We start from the raw sequence: 14,662 nt of genomic DNA, 5'->3' as shown, positions 1-14,662 counted from the left end.
TGTCGGGGCTCCGTTAATTTCCCCCGTGCGTGCGGGAAGCCAAATGATCCTGTGCGGGTTAACTTCCTTGCCGCGGAGGATCGCGAGGGCCTGTGTGGAGACGGTGCCCTTGGCAAAGGCTCTCAGCGCCGCCCTCGAGTCATGCACTATGTATTCTGGTTCTCTTGCCATCCAGGAGTGCCAGACCAATGGCTACCTGTTCGGCCGTCTCTGGATCCGTTGTATATGCAGACGCGGAATTCGTGACGTTTCCTCTACCATCCAGGCAGACCGCGGTGAACGCTCGCCTGCTGGGTTCGAACGCCGCATCGACGAAAGTGGTTTCTTCTACTCGTTCCCTGGCTTTCTCGAGCAGTGCTTTGGTTCTAGCTCGCCTTATTCCCACGTTGTGTACCGGGTGTACGTTCGTCAGAACGGGCATGACCGTTATGCCGTCCCTCAGCTTCCTGTGCATCTTGCAGTGCTTATCTTCAACCGTGGCGGGCGAGATGTTCAAGATTTTTCTTCCGGACTGCGTGGTTGAGAGAGCCTGTTGTATTGAGATGTCTCCTGCGCCTCGGCAATTTCTTCTAGAGTGTTGTGCATGCCCAACCGCATGAGCCTCTCGGTCTTCGTATACAAGGGTTATCCCAGGGCTCTCTTCATTACCTTTCTCAGGAGCGCGTTGAGTTTGTCCCTCTCCGCCCTCTGTCATTCGTGCATCGCAGCGACGTATGCAGAGTGACATAGAACGAAGGCGTGCACCAACCGGACGACGTTGTCTTCGCGTAGGCCTTGCTGTCGGTTGGTGACTCTCTTGATGAGTCTGATGACGTTGTCCGCCTTCTTGGTGAGACGGACTATCGTTTCGTTGTTGGAACCGTTACTTTCGATCGTCATCCTTAGGACTCGGATAGAATCCACCCTCGGGATGGTTTTGCCGTCCTTTGTGCTTGGAGTGATGTCAGTTTCCTCCAGGAGTTTCCAGCCCTTGGATGTGAGACCCTTTCTCTTTGGTCTGTGCAGTAAGAGTTCCGATTTCTTAGGTGAGCACCTGAGCCCCATGGGGACGAGATACTCCTCCGTGGCGTCGATCGCCTCCTGCAATCCCTGATCTGTCCCCATCGCTGCCGCCTGTGCACCAGAACGTGACATCGTCCTTGTGAATCGTGTGCTCGGCGCCGCCAATCTCGGCGAGCCTTTTGGACAGCCCGATCATCGCGAGGTGGAAGAGATTCGGCGAGATGACCGCTCCCGGTGGCGTGTCCCCGTTGCCGAGCTTCGTCGTTACCCGCCGTGGTTGCTCAGTGGCTATGGTGTTAGGCTGCTGAGCACGAGGTCGCGGGATCGAATCCCGGCCACGGCGGCCGCATTTCGATGGGGGCGAAATGCGAAAACACCCGTGTACTTAGATTTAGGTGCACGTTAAAGAACCCCAGGTGGTCGAAATTTCCGGAGTCCCCCACTACGGCGTGCCTCATAATCAGAAAGTGGTTTTGGCACGTAAAACCCCATAATTTTTTTTAGCTTCGTCGTTTCGGCCGTCGGGCTACCGGCCTTAAGTGTGACCGTTCTTCCGGTCAGGAAAGATTTGACGTAGCCGTAGAAGTGCTTTCCCAGGTTGATGCCCGATATGGTCTTCAGCACGAAAGAGTGGAGGATGTTGTCGCAGGCCTTTTCCATGTCCAGGCCCATAACGGCCCTTGTGCTTCTCGTCTTGCAGTCGGTTACCTGATGACTAAAGATTATCCTCGCACTGTGAGAATCCCACGCACTGTTCATGGGAATCGGAAGTAAGACAGGCTTTCTGTTCCGTTTGTTTTCATTGGCGATAATTGGCGTTGATTTTGACGGCATACGGCAGTCGTATGATGTAGCGTTAAATGTTACCTTGAGTGCGCCACTCGCGTTTGCCTACGCATAGTACACCGCGAGCACACAGCGAAACGTGTTTGCTCGAGGAGTTGTTGTGCGCCGTTGTCAGCAACCTGCGAGAACGTTGGCACTGTCATTCCCGCACACGGCGCATCGCATCGCGGCTGAGAGTGAGAGAGAAATATTTATATTGAAGCCCTAGGAGAAATAGCTGTCACGTCCCGTGCCCTACGGACCAGCGCCCATTGGCCACCCGGGCTTCCGTCACGCAGCGCGGCCTTCCAGTGTTGCAGGGCTGGGACGTCGTGGCTGAAGTGTCGGTTTGCTGGACCACCGCTTGGGGTTTGTCTCGATGCCGCGGGGCTTAACCGCAGCTTTGCGTCTGCGCGACCTGCGTCAGTTGTCGGCATCGGCAAACTTGCACGGTGTTTATCCTGCAGAAATAGCGAAAACGTGCCATACCATACTTTGAATTATTATTATTATTATTATTATTATTATTATTATTATTATTATTATTATTATTATTATTATTATTATTATTATTTATTTATTTATTTATTTATTTATTTATTTTACAGTTTGTCCGCTACTGTCGCCATGTCCCGTAGTAGCGCTTCGTTTATCGAAGAGACTCCAAATGAAGCATTCTTTCTGACAGCGCCTTTTTCTTCCCCCGCGATCCTTTCATGCGTGCAAGCTGCCATGAGCGAAGTGGTTATTCGCCCGTTCCTCCACGGCGTTGGCATTGCGCGTTCCCTGTCTCCTCTTCCTGCCTATATCTATCTCCCCCCTGGGCTGTTGCGTGCAAGTACAAAGGAAGGCGCTGCAGCTTCTGTAATGCTTTTGCGGGGGCCCTCATGCGTGATTACAGCTTCCAGAGGGCACTGTGTCGATGGCCAGGGAATTCCAGAGGGCATTGTGGCAACAGCCAGGGAGCTCGAGAGGGTATTGCTGCGACACCCCGTAGTTCGTTGGAAAGGTTACTTGAAAGGGTATGCATTCGTGGTAGAAAAAATGACCGACGATTACGTTACTTCCTAATGCGAAATTTGAGCGCAGCAAATAAGCTGTTTCACCTTTTCGATAGATTGAGGCAAAGAAATCGAGCAACACATGTATGCGCTATCACAGAATTTTTTTTTTATTTTCAATACTGCTGGTTGCTCTCGACGGCGGCGATGAGCCTCCGCTTCGGCGGCGCGAACGGCAGGGTCTTCTCGGCGGCGGCGCTTAGCCTCTGCTTCGGCGACGCGTACTCCTGGATCATCTCGACGGCGGCGACGGTAAGCTTCTGCTTCGGCGGCACGCACCTCTGGATTCTGACGGCGACGGCGCTGGGCCTCTGCTCTGGCAGCTCGTTTAGCAGCAGCAGCAGCAGCAGCAGCAGACGGAGGACTTCCATCGGTCGTCTCTCATGGCTCAGAAAGAACTGGCAGATAATTTCGCAGTGGCGAACGGCAGCGGCAATTTCGGCTCGGGCGGTGCACATATACAGATCCGCCGCCACCGATCTGGCTCTCTGATTGCCACCGCACAGGGCGAACGGCAGCGGCAATTTCGGCTCGGGCGGTGCACATATACAGATCCGCCGCCACCGATGTGGCTCTCTGATTGCCACCGCACAGGGGTTGCATTGGAGGAGGAGCGAAGAAAGGAATTAAGTTCGAGCCGGCGCTTTGACAACCGGAGACTCGCAGGAAGAGGGGGGAGGGGGGCGGCGTGTACACCCAGCGGCAAACGATGGGGGCAGAAGCGCGCGCAGCAAGCGGACAACACGATAAAGGGAGGAGAGAAGAGATAGCAGCGACTGACTGATGCCGCTGACGCCGATAGTGAGTCAACCCCAGCTGCGGAGTTGGTTTCAGGGACAACGCCGCCGATGCCGACACAAACAATATGATACCCTCGCTTCCGCAGCGCTAAGAACCAGGTCCAGCCGTGGGAAGGTGGTCACGTATTCGTCGACGTGCCGGGGCCTACGTGAAATAACCGGCGTGTCGGCAACTGAAGAGCACCCTATCCGCCACACAAGAACAGGGGGGGGGGACCCTTTCCTCCTCTTTCTGCATGGCGGCGACGGTGTTCTATGCAGTCACGTTATCTTGACTCTCTAGCGGCGTCAGCGGCATCCAGCGGTATCAGTCGGTCGCTGCTAGCGCTGGGGGGATGAAAGGGGGGCGGAGCTGGTTACGAGGCCGACGACAACGCCGACGACGACGCGAAACCCAGGAACGGACGCCAAAGAGCTGCGCTCTAAAACAGCGCTAAACACACGGACAGAAGAAAGAACACAGGACGAGCTCTGGCTGCCAACGATTGCTTATTGTGAGTGCTCAAATATACCGGGTGTCCCAGTTAGCTTGGACCAAGATTTCAAAAAAAAAATAATAATAAATAAGAATGGAGAGAGAACCAAGAGGTGTAACGAAATCATACCGACTGCATAGTAGCCGTAGTCGTGTGTACTTACAGCCAGTATTTTTCGTCACAAAGTATTGCGTGTTTTTAATTAGTGAACTTTTTAAATTATTGGTTGAATCGCAAACATATCAATTACAAAGTTCTAGGGCACCTCAAGTAACCTCCAAATCAAGCATTTGTTCCCGGCTCAGCTTTGCTTCGTTGTTTTTCCCGAGAAAAAACAAAAGCGCACGAAACATCTAAAATATGAAATAAATACACGGTCGTGCGCCGCTACTCAAGCGCTCCCAACCGAATAGCCACTGATACGCGGCTTTACTAGCGGCGGCAGCTCCATACAGGGCTTCACGCTGTGAGATGGTCGCGGCATCATGAGAAGACGCTGCTGACGTATTGATAAGCATAGCGGAGCCGTAGGGGTTGGGGAGGGGGGGGGGGGGCATTTCGAAGCCGGGAAACCGTGACGGCGCACTTGGGACAGTAATTGTTCGCATTCATCTTGTTCTGTAGATACGCGCCCGGAACATATGTTCCTTTTGTTCCCTTTAGCAACAGAAACAAACCTTGCGCAGGCTATGTCCATCTAACGCGTTTTGGATGATTTGTACGGCCAGCATATGCTGTTGTCGATTACGTAAATCATTTTTGCTACCACGCCAGTGACCTGCTCTTCAAGAAGACAGTCATGCCCTTCACGAAGATTTTCGCTCTGGGGGTGACACACGGCGACAGGAGAAAGGCAGCCAAGCTATTCCGGATGTGGCATTGTGGAGGACACCCTATAGTCCGTCAACAATATTTGAAACGTACGAAGTCCTTTGCGAGACGGGTAGGTTCACAAGAAAGCGACACAGGACTGCTACGGTAGGCTAAGAAGCGGAAACGGATGTTTTGGCATTCTTTGCTGCTGACCCTTACGGCAGCGTGCGCGATGCCAGTGCGGAGGCCGGAACCTCAAATTCATCAGTGTGGAGGATAAAAAAAAAAAAACAAAGGTCATATGCACCTGAACCATATACATCTTCAACAAACACTTGAAGACCGAGATTTTGAAAACAGGCTCAACTTCGCCAATTGGATTTTAACGAAAGGTGAAGAAGAACCGGACTTCCTCACTCGCGTGCTTCGGACGGATAAGGCTAACTATCCAGAAACGCACAAGTTAATCTTCACAACGTGCACTACGGGAGTGACAGGAATCACCACTGGCTGGCACAAACACGACACTAATACCAGTGATGTGGTCGTTTAATGTGTGATGCGGTATTTTTTATGGCAACATCATCGGACCCATCTTTTTTGACAGCACGCTAACGACGCAACGCTACGTCAGCGACATCCTCGAGGGCCCCCGTGAACGACGTCTGTTGCAACGTTCCACTTGCGCACCTTCGGAACATCTGGGGGGTATTCTGTAAGAGTCCACCTAGTGGACTGTCCATTTCAGCCGCTGCTGATATAATGCAGCTGTTCGAGCGAGGAGGAGACGAGCGGCCCCAGCCAACCATCATCATCATCATCGTCATCATCATCATCATCATCATCATCATCATCATCATCATCAGCCTGGTTACGCCCACTGCAGGGCAAAGGCCTCTCCCATACTTCTCCAACTACCCCGGTCATGTACTTATTGTGGCCATGTTGTCCCTGCAAACTTCTTGATTTCATCCGCCCACCTATATAACTTTCTGCCGCCCTCTGCTACGCTTCCCTTCCCTTGGAATCCATTCCGTAACTCCTAATGACCACCGGTTATCTTCCCTCCTCATTACGTGTCCTGCCCATGCCCATTTCTTTTTCTTGATTTCAACTAAGATATCATTAACTCGCGTTTGTCCCCTCACCCAGCCAACCAGCAGCGGCCGAAATGGACAGTCCACTAGGTGGACTCCTACAGAATACCATCCCTCCATGGTTTCAACACGATGGTGCTCCTGCGCATGGTAGTTGTCAGTTTCGAGCGTGGCTCGACAAGCTTTTTCCTGGACAGCGGATTGGCCGGCACGGACCTGTACTCTGGCCTGCAAGGTCGCCGGACATGACACCGCTGGACTTCTTGTGGGGCTACGTGAAAGGTCACGTGTATAGTAGCGAAACTACCACACCGGACCGCACTAAAGGCAAAAGTAAGCAGTCTGCAGCGAGATTCCGACCTCGCAGGTCAAAGCTGCAACAGCACAAGTGTTGGAAAGAAGCAAGCACTGTTTTGCTTCAGACGGAGATGTTTGAGCACGTGCTATAAGTGGCAGTGGAAAATAACCGCTCAAAATTGGTGCAAAACGTGACTGTTTAACGCACCTTCATGATAGGTCACCCTATCCTTACGTAAAAACAAAGCTTGTGACTAAGATAGAAATAGGTAAAAAACTGATTTGTTTTGCCTCTTTTCCGGAGTTCAAGAGACAGAAAGGGTAAATGGCTAACCCAGTTGCACCTTTGGATGTTTCTTTGTGAGCGGCGGTGACGCCTTACGTGCTTTCGGTTTATTTTTTATTGAAATGAACTCCCGAGTAGCTGTTTTCTCCTGTTTTCTGTTCCTCCGAGAGCTGCTTTTTCTTTTCGTGATCTTTTGCGCACTGTCTTTCTTTTTTTACATTGGTTGAGTTTCTTTTGTAGCTTTTTTTCATGATACGCGAAGGTTAAAGCTACCCCGAGTGCCTTATGATCGAGTACAACGCTCTTGCGTCCGCAGATGCTGACGGTTATCGCACCACGCAAGTTAGGTCGCGAAACCTCTCGAGCCATCCTACATGACGAAGCCTTTTTATACGATGCGGCAATAAACGGATGCAGCCGTATATCTTCCAAAGGTTGCTTGGAAGCGCTTGAGTAGCGGCGCGCGCAAGCGCGCATCTATTTAATATTTCGCTTATTTCGCGGGCTTTTTTTTGTTTTTCTTGGAAAAAACAACCAGGCACATTTCAGCACGAGACAAATGCTTGATTTTGTAATTGGCATGTTTGCGATGCAAGCAATAATTAAAACGTTACCTAATTAAACGCAATTAATACTTCGTGATGAAAAATAAACACTGGCTGTAAGTACACACGACTGCCGCTACAATGCAGTCGGTACGATTCCTTTAGAGCTCTTGTTTCTTTGTCTTTGTAAATCTTGGTCCAACTTAACTGGGGCACCCGGTATAGCTTGCAAAGGTCTCGGACACCTCTCCCGCGCTCTTTTCATGTACGTACTACATTGCACACGTTCTCAACCACCCCCCGACGCGGCGTGCAAGAGCGCAGCCTCAGCAGCATCCGGCGCCTCCACCGCCGCGCGTTATAAAGTGGAAGGAAGATGCAAAGGAAGTTTCGCTTTGAAACTCGCGAAGATACCAACGCTGCCTGGTCGCTTTGTACACGACGTACGCGTTCCATGTCTTCGTGCGTGCTCGCACTCCGTTCGCGTCTCCTGCCGCGCGTGTAGACACGGCGCCCGCGGTGACGCGCGCCTCTGTTCTTCCTGTCCCTTCCTAGCGCCGCTCGTATTTTTTCTGACGCGACAAACAGGGCTTCCAGCCGGTGGGTCTTCGTCTTGTATTTCTCCCGTTGTCTGTTTATGTATGCAGGCACTCAGCGCGCATATTGCTCCTACGCGTTTCTTCTTCTTTCGGCCTTGGTGTAACAGCGGGCTCGGCGTGCTTCGTTTTAAAGGCGCGTGTACTTAACAACCTCTCTGCGTGGCTGAAACACAGATCTCTTCGCTCTGGCGGGGAGAGGGAGAAAGCGCCGAGTTTCCTGCGGCGCGCGGCTGTTTGTGAGGCTTTTACGTGGATGCCAGCCCTCGTGCCTGTAACGAGACGTCCGAGGACGGAGAAGCCGACGGCCCGAGTGCGGGGCAAGTGACGAGGCGGAGTGGGGCTGCAGAACGGATGCGACGGTCGGCGAGGCGCGGTGGTGTGGCCGCCGAAGCGTTGGTGATCGAGCGCTCGGACCGATTGTGAGGTCTGTTCGATTCACGCGCGGTTCGCGGCATTGGTCAAGTTGAGGCGCGGTGCCGAGGTGTGCCGGTGCGATCGAAAGAGTCGAGGTGCAGGCCGCGTTTATCCGCCTGCTTGACCTAATTCCGAACGGCTTAAGCGAATGCGCGGCCGCTTATGTGTAAGTCCCCTCGTTTCGTACAGGTCGCGCCTGTTCAGTGTTAGTCACGTGATCGCGCGGAACCAACCCGGTGCACTTCTTGCGCCGGGGCCTATACGCGGAGGGAATTCGCCGACAACAATGCTTTGCTCGAACAATGTTTCGAGGAAAACATTGTTCGAAAGAAATGGCGAGTGCAGATGCTGCAGCGTCGCGCTGCTGAAGCGAACGGCGAAGTACGAAGCCTGAAATATAGGTATATGTAGTCGAGCGTCGGTATAAGGAAGCCGCATCCGACACGAAAATACTTTCGTTGCATACCGATATTCGTTGTAAGCATGCGTTCTTTACACGCTCATGTTGACGAGAAACAGTTTAGATTTACTGAAATCAAATGAAAATTTATTGAGCATCACACGGATGTCTAGTTGCATAGGCAAAAAGCACATGCGAATGCTTGATTGTAAGGACCTCTGCGCCCCTTACATTAAACTTGGAATTGCGGACAGCACTTTTAAGAGTAAAAAGTAAAATAAAACAATCCATACACTGAGCTCACAAAGCAAAGGTCACACAACTGTTAACGACAATGATATGCAGTCAAATATTTAGTGCACATAATCTCTGCACCAATGAAACGTGTATATTGGCGTCTACTTCGTTGTGCTAGTGTTCGTGATATCGTGTTTCGACTAAGTTCGAGGAGTGCAGGCGAGTCGGACGCACAATGGAGAGCTTTAGCTTATCGGAGACGGGCACATTTGAGTAACAGGTGACGTATCCGGAAACGGCCGCGCTGGTGACGACATCTTGCGATGCTGTGTTTAACTAGAGTGGAACAGAATCTGTATAGTGTAGCGCAGTTCCTCGATCAAAAATAATTTACAAAACATAAGTCGTGATCATTATGCCACTTCCGAGACGTTTAAACCGGCTGATACGCAGAATTCATGCAGTCACTCATTCCACTAAAAGGTCAGCTGGCTCGAGTTATAGTTCTGGCTGCTTAGTTCTGGTCTTACACCTAGTATTCCTGCCGATATTCTGATGCTCTATAATGTCGCGCTGGTGAAGCATTCATTGATCGCTAGATAGAGCAGGTACGTGATCCTGTGGACGGCGTCGTGTAAATATTGTGTAATTACCCTTTCGCTCGATTCTATTCCTTTCTCATCATCCACTGCTCATGGCTTGCTGATAGTGGTGATTAACATATAGGCGCAAGAGTTCCTCGGACCATTGACGAAGCGCGAGAAAGAATAGCATTGGAACAAAACGACACATAATTCCGGCCAAGTTCAAGCAAGCTTCGCTTACCTGAATTCGATGCGAGCGGGTCGAGTCAGAAGTCGAGCGGGCCCACGCAACTCCACACCCCACCGCGTTTGCGCAGATCTTGTCAAGCGGGCTGCATGGGCGAGTTAATCCAGCCGCTTGCAAGCGGGACGACAGAACTCGCATCGACGCTTGCTCGCGGCCAGACCCGCTACCGTTTACGTGAACCCGACGAACGGTTTTCGATCCGACGAGCCGACTCGACCCGACTTCATCAGTTTTATGTATATACCGCCGGCGCGTGCGTATAGACCGAGCCGCTGGCAGCCTAAACATTATTCACTAACAGAATCAGTAAAGGAACGCTTCCTTACAAAATGAACATTTCAATCCTTTGTACGTGTTCGGAGTAACTCGATCCCCAATACTGCAGTTCAAGGTGATCTTACTGGCAATTCCAGATGTCTAGAACGGAAAATATATACCCCCCAGTATGAACCAAGGATTACATTTCCTAAAGTGGTATTATTCGAAAATAGATTCTTTACCTCAGGTTCATAGGAAGAAAAAAAAAAGAGTATTTCTTATCATGCATACAACATACTTTATTTGGCGAATGCTCCAAATGTTACGCATGCAAACATAGGAGATCTCGACATGTATACAGTGCTCGTAAGACCTTTTGGGCGTGCAGGAACGGTTGCTCCGAGTTTGCGGAAGTAAGTAGCTGGCTGTTCAAAGTAGGGACGGATCGATTTGTCACTTAGGACGACAAACACTCTAATTAGCCGTCTAGTCAGCGTGAGGAAATTGCTTCTTGTTTTTTTTTTTTTCTTCTCTGCGTGCACGTTTGATGGGTGGGCGCGCTCTGCCGTGCTCTGCCCTGTTGACTCCAACGATTTCTTTCGAGAGGTTGCATGCGCAGGGTTCCGCTGAACTTAACAGTGAAGAACTTGCGTGCTTTTGTTGTGTTTATCCTCGGTTGGGTTCCTCCCTGCTTTTGTTGTCACTTTGCTCGGAGGAAAACGGAAGCGGACGCAAGGCCAAGCGTAGCTTAAAAGGAACTGCTGCGAGGCGGGCGTGAGATGTTCCGACGTGCGGTTAGTGAAAAGCTGAGTCCGTGAATTGAATCCGAGTCCGTGAAGCACGTGGACGAGAAACAAGAAATTACTGGCAGGGGTGCGATCGCAGATGGTTGTTCGGCGCGTTCGTTCGGTTATCGGCGCGCGCGATTGGCCTACTCCGCGCCGACGTCGCCAGCCGCGGGGCGCGGCCACGTTTTTGGTGACGTCAAAATGACGACACGCTCCTGTCAATCATCCTCCCACCGAGCATTTCGTCTGCTAGGCGCCGAACCCGACGGGAGCTGGGAAGTTTGGAGCGATCATACGGCTTCGCATGGCGCGTCTGGTGGATTGGATTGGATCCAACCGGCGGCTGCGGCATGGCACGTTTGGATCCAATCCATAGTCTAATTCGAGAAAATGGCGCTTCCGTTGGGAACTACGGTTGTTGCGCTGGTGTTTCTAGAGGAAGGAGGAGAGCGGGTGGCGGTGCGAAACGCGTTTGAAGAAATGGCAGAAAGTGAATTCCGGCGTCGTTTTTGTTTCTCGAAACAAATAATTCGTTGGTTGTACAGCGAAATCGACGTCATCAATGGTGTCAGCGAGCCACTGGAATGTTGTCGCTGCCTCTTGAAAAGTGCGCCACTCTTCCCGTCGTTTCTTTTTCTTTTTCCTTCTTGCTGTGCGCGACACCACCTAGGGACGACGCAAAGAAACTAATAGTTATAAGTTGCAGTAGTCACACGTACTACTATTTGAAAACGTGTTTGGACTTGAGAAGAAAAAATACATTTTTTTAGATGAAGATTTCATTCATTTGGAAGACGAGAAACATCTTGTTTTGTAGTATACTGTCTGCAAGCAGACGACAAACGACGGAAGTAAACTTCCGGGGAGGTATTTGCATACTGCCACTTAGTGACGTTGCAGCAACCGAACAGAACGCGTATCGAACAAAGATCTCCGATCTCGCCCCAGGTTCGCGGACTCACGGACGAAAAAAAAAAGAAAGACGGCTATGAGCTAGGCGGCGTAGCACGATACAGTTGAAGCCATGGAAAAAGTCGGCGCAGCCCGTGATCATGTCACGTGTGCTTCTAGCTACCATCGCTCTCAGCCGTCTCTGCGCGCACACTTCCGGAAAGACAACGGCTGCGACAGGAACGTACGGTTTGGTAGCGACGTGCGGCTTGGTCGAACCCGCTGAACGCAGAGTCACGTGCTGGCCCGACGTTTGGAGAAGCGAGAGAAAGAAAACGCGAAGGGAGCTGACTTCACGGAGAGTTGGCTTGCGAAGGCTGGCTGCGTGACGCGATGCTGCGTGTCGCTGCGTGACGCGTGACGCTTCGGTACTTTCATAACAAGCAGGTATACAAATTTTTTTCATGTATAGAGAGATCATGCTGTCACTTTTTTTTTTTTTCTGGCGTCTTCACCTTTCCTTACCTCGGGGAATGGAAACGAACTACAGAAAGAAGAAAACGAAAAACATAAGCGGTCTTTCCTGCTTTGAACTAACGGCACCTACACCCCCGGCTCTTCGCAGCAGCCCTCAATTGATTCCTACGCCGTGGCAGCAATGGACAGACGAAGCACATCCTGTTCTATGCAGTCACGTTGAACTTGTGCCCGCAGGGCATAGCCTTTCGGGATGCCGCAGAATCCCGTCGTCCACGCCCGACGGACAAGTCTTTTCATGTTGACGAGCGTGACGATTAGGCACGCCGTGTCCCAGGCGTTTGGCATCTGTCCATTTCATTGCCGCGCAAAGTGAACCGTAACAGTACCCAAAGATCGCGCCACTGCTGTATACGGTTAAGTTCATTTTGGAGCGCTGTTTTATCAGAAAGGGTACTGGTTGTGCGATAAATAAAGATATATTTCAACTGACTGGACGGGTGCTTGCCAAGTATGTGAGGTGAAACATTTGATGTTCTCAGGTTTGACGTTACTGGAGTTCTCGCGTGGAGCCCACATTTTGTAAGCTTGAGTACAGCAGTATTGGAAATTGACAATTAGAAATTATTAATCCTTTCTTTTTAGTCACCTTATCGTCATCCTGAAGATGCGAAAAGATGTCGTGAAACTAACTTTTCGATCGACAGGATTGATTGGCGCCTGAAGAATCTACATTATAAGTAAGAAAGGTGAAATGGAAAATTGTCATCCACCCGACTGTAACACGAAGTTACAAATGAAACCCAATGCGGATTTAGCAGAAGGAAAGCTTCGCAGTTGAAAAAAAAAAAAGAAACGCCCTCATTCGGGAGATGGAACCGATCACCAACACCTTTCTGTGATTGTCGATTTTTTTTTTTTTTTTCTGCAACGTGTTGGGAGCCACCCGCATGGGTTTTCTTTGAAGTTTCGTGCTATACAGCCGGGTGGGTGACAATTTTCCCTTTCACGAATCTTTCTCTACCTTGTGGGCTTCTGTAGAGCCGATTTGCCCCAGAATAAGGGAAAGGGATCCATGTTGCTTCACGTATCCCTTTTGTTGGCGCAGTCCCCTCGTCCGCTTGTCGCGTAGAGTATTATTAATAGACTGACTTGTTCCTCCTTATCTGTCACGACGCGCCTGCTGCCATGCTTTCACTACTGCTCTCTCTCTCTCTCTCTCTCTCTCTCTCTCTCTTCATTTTCGTTCCGTGTGTCCCGTGCCGATGGCCTTGCTCGGGGCAGTGAACGCGAGCGCTCCGTTATCTCGCGTCGGCGCCGCGGTCGGACGCGAGCGGAGGAGAACGACCCGCAGCGAGACGAGTTATCTCCGCGACGCCGCTGTTCCCTCGGCTGCAGATGCCGTGCCGGCCACGGTGACTTGGCCGCTGTTCGCCGGAGAAAGTGCACCGAACCGTGCCACTGCGCGGACTGGTCGGAGTCCGGTTGTGACCGCGGACTTCGGCTTGAACCGGGGGACCTCCGCTTCACGCGGCGCTTTTCTCGCGTGCACCCACGGACGGCGGTATGGTCTCCGGTTGGGGATCACGCAAATAGAGAGATCCGCGGCCTCGCTTCTTTCCAGCATCTCGTTTGCATAGTGTTCTCGCGACCGCGCTGCTTTTTCCTAGACCCGGCAGTTGGCGAGCCATTGGGTGCCGGCCAATTTTGGCCAGAGCCTGGGAGCGCGGTGCACTGCAATGGTAAGCTACAGTTGTGTACAGTGGTGCCATCAATATATACCGAAGGAAGTTGCGGGTCCGATTCCCAGCCGCGACCGCCGCATTTCTACGAGGGTGGAATGCGTAGACTCGCGTACTTAGATTTTGGTGCACGTTAAAGAGTCCCAGGTAGTCTAAATTAATCCGGATTCTGCGGCGTCGCCTTTCTATCTCTGTTGCCTCCACGCCCTTGTGCTGAATTGGAGGCCATGATGAGGCAGTATAGTGCGGTTTCCTACCTACACAGCGACTGATGATTTTTTACCGTTAAGCATGTCATGTTCATCATACCATCGACAACCTCCAAATTAGTCTCGGCGCTCTTTGGTCATGACTGGCCCTTGCGCCATAAACACCCATACTGGACGCCCAAACATCCATACTGGGTCATCTTTCTTTCTTTCTTTCTTTCTTTCTTTCTTTCTTTCTTTCTTTCTTTCTTTCTTTCTTTCTTTCTTAACTGTATTAATACAATACAAACATCACAACATCAGTTGCGTCTTTTCGTTAGGGGGCCGAGTGGATGGGGAGAGGCGAGGCTAGAAAATATTCGCATTGAAACTGAAATATTAAAACCAAAATTTACTGGAACCCGATATTTTGGAATCATGCATGCCCAGCTCATTTTTTGCATTGGTGAGACGGCGATAGTTGCGGTGGTGCTTTTATAAACGTCTTTTCGTGCTCGCTCATGGCGGCTCGACAGGCGCGCGGTGACCTTGCGCAAACCTTGAACAGCATTTGCTGGGAAGAGCGGGCGAAGAGCGGGCGAAAAGCGGTTGAATGTTTCCGGTCGTTTTCTGAA

At 51.1% G+C, this 14,662-nt stretch overlaps 1 long non-coding RNA gene across 1 annotated transcript in view; it reads left to right on the top strand.

Moving 5' to 3' along the window:
* The window catches only part of LOC142576068 (uncharacterized), a 318,466-nt gene that overhangs the window by 26,688 nt on the left and 277,116 nt on the right, over positions 1-14,662 (top strand). The window lies entirely within an intron of this gene.

Source organism: Dermacentor variabilis, chromosome 3 (genome assembly GCF_050947875.1).
Source record: "Dermacentor variabilis isolate Ectoservices chromosome 3, ASM5094787v1, whole genome shotgun sequence".
NCBI classification, from domain to species: Eukaryota; Metazoa; Arthropoda; class Arachnida; order Ixodida; family Ixodidae; genus Dermacentor; species Dermacentor variabilis.
The sequence above is the reverse complement of the archived record's forward strand: the minus strand, read 5'-3'. Positions and strand labels throughout refer to the sequence as shown.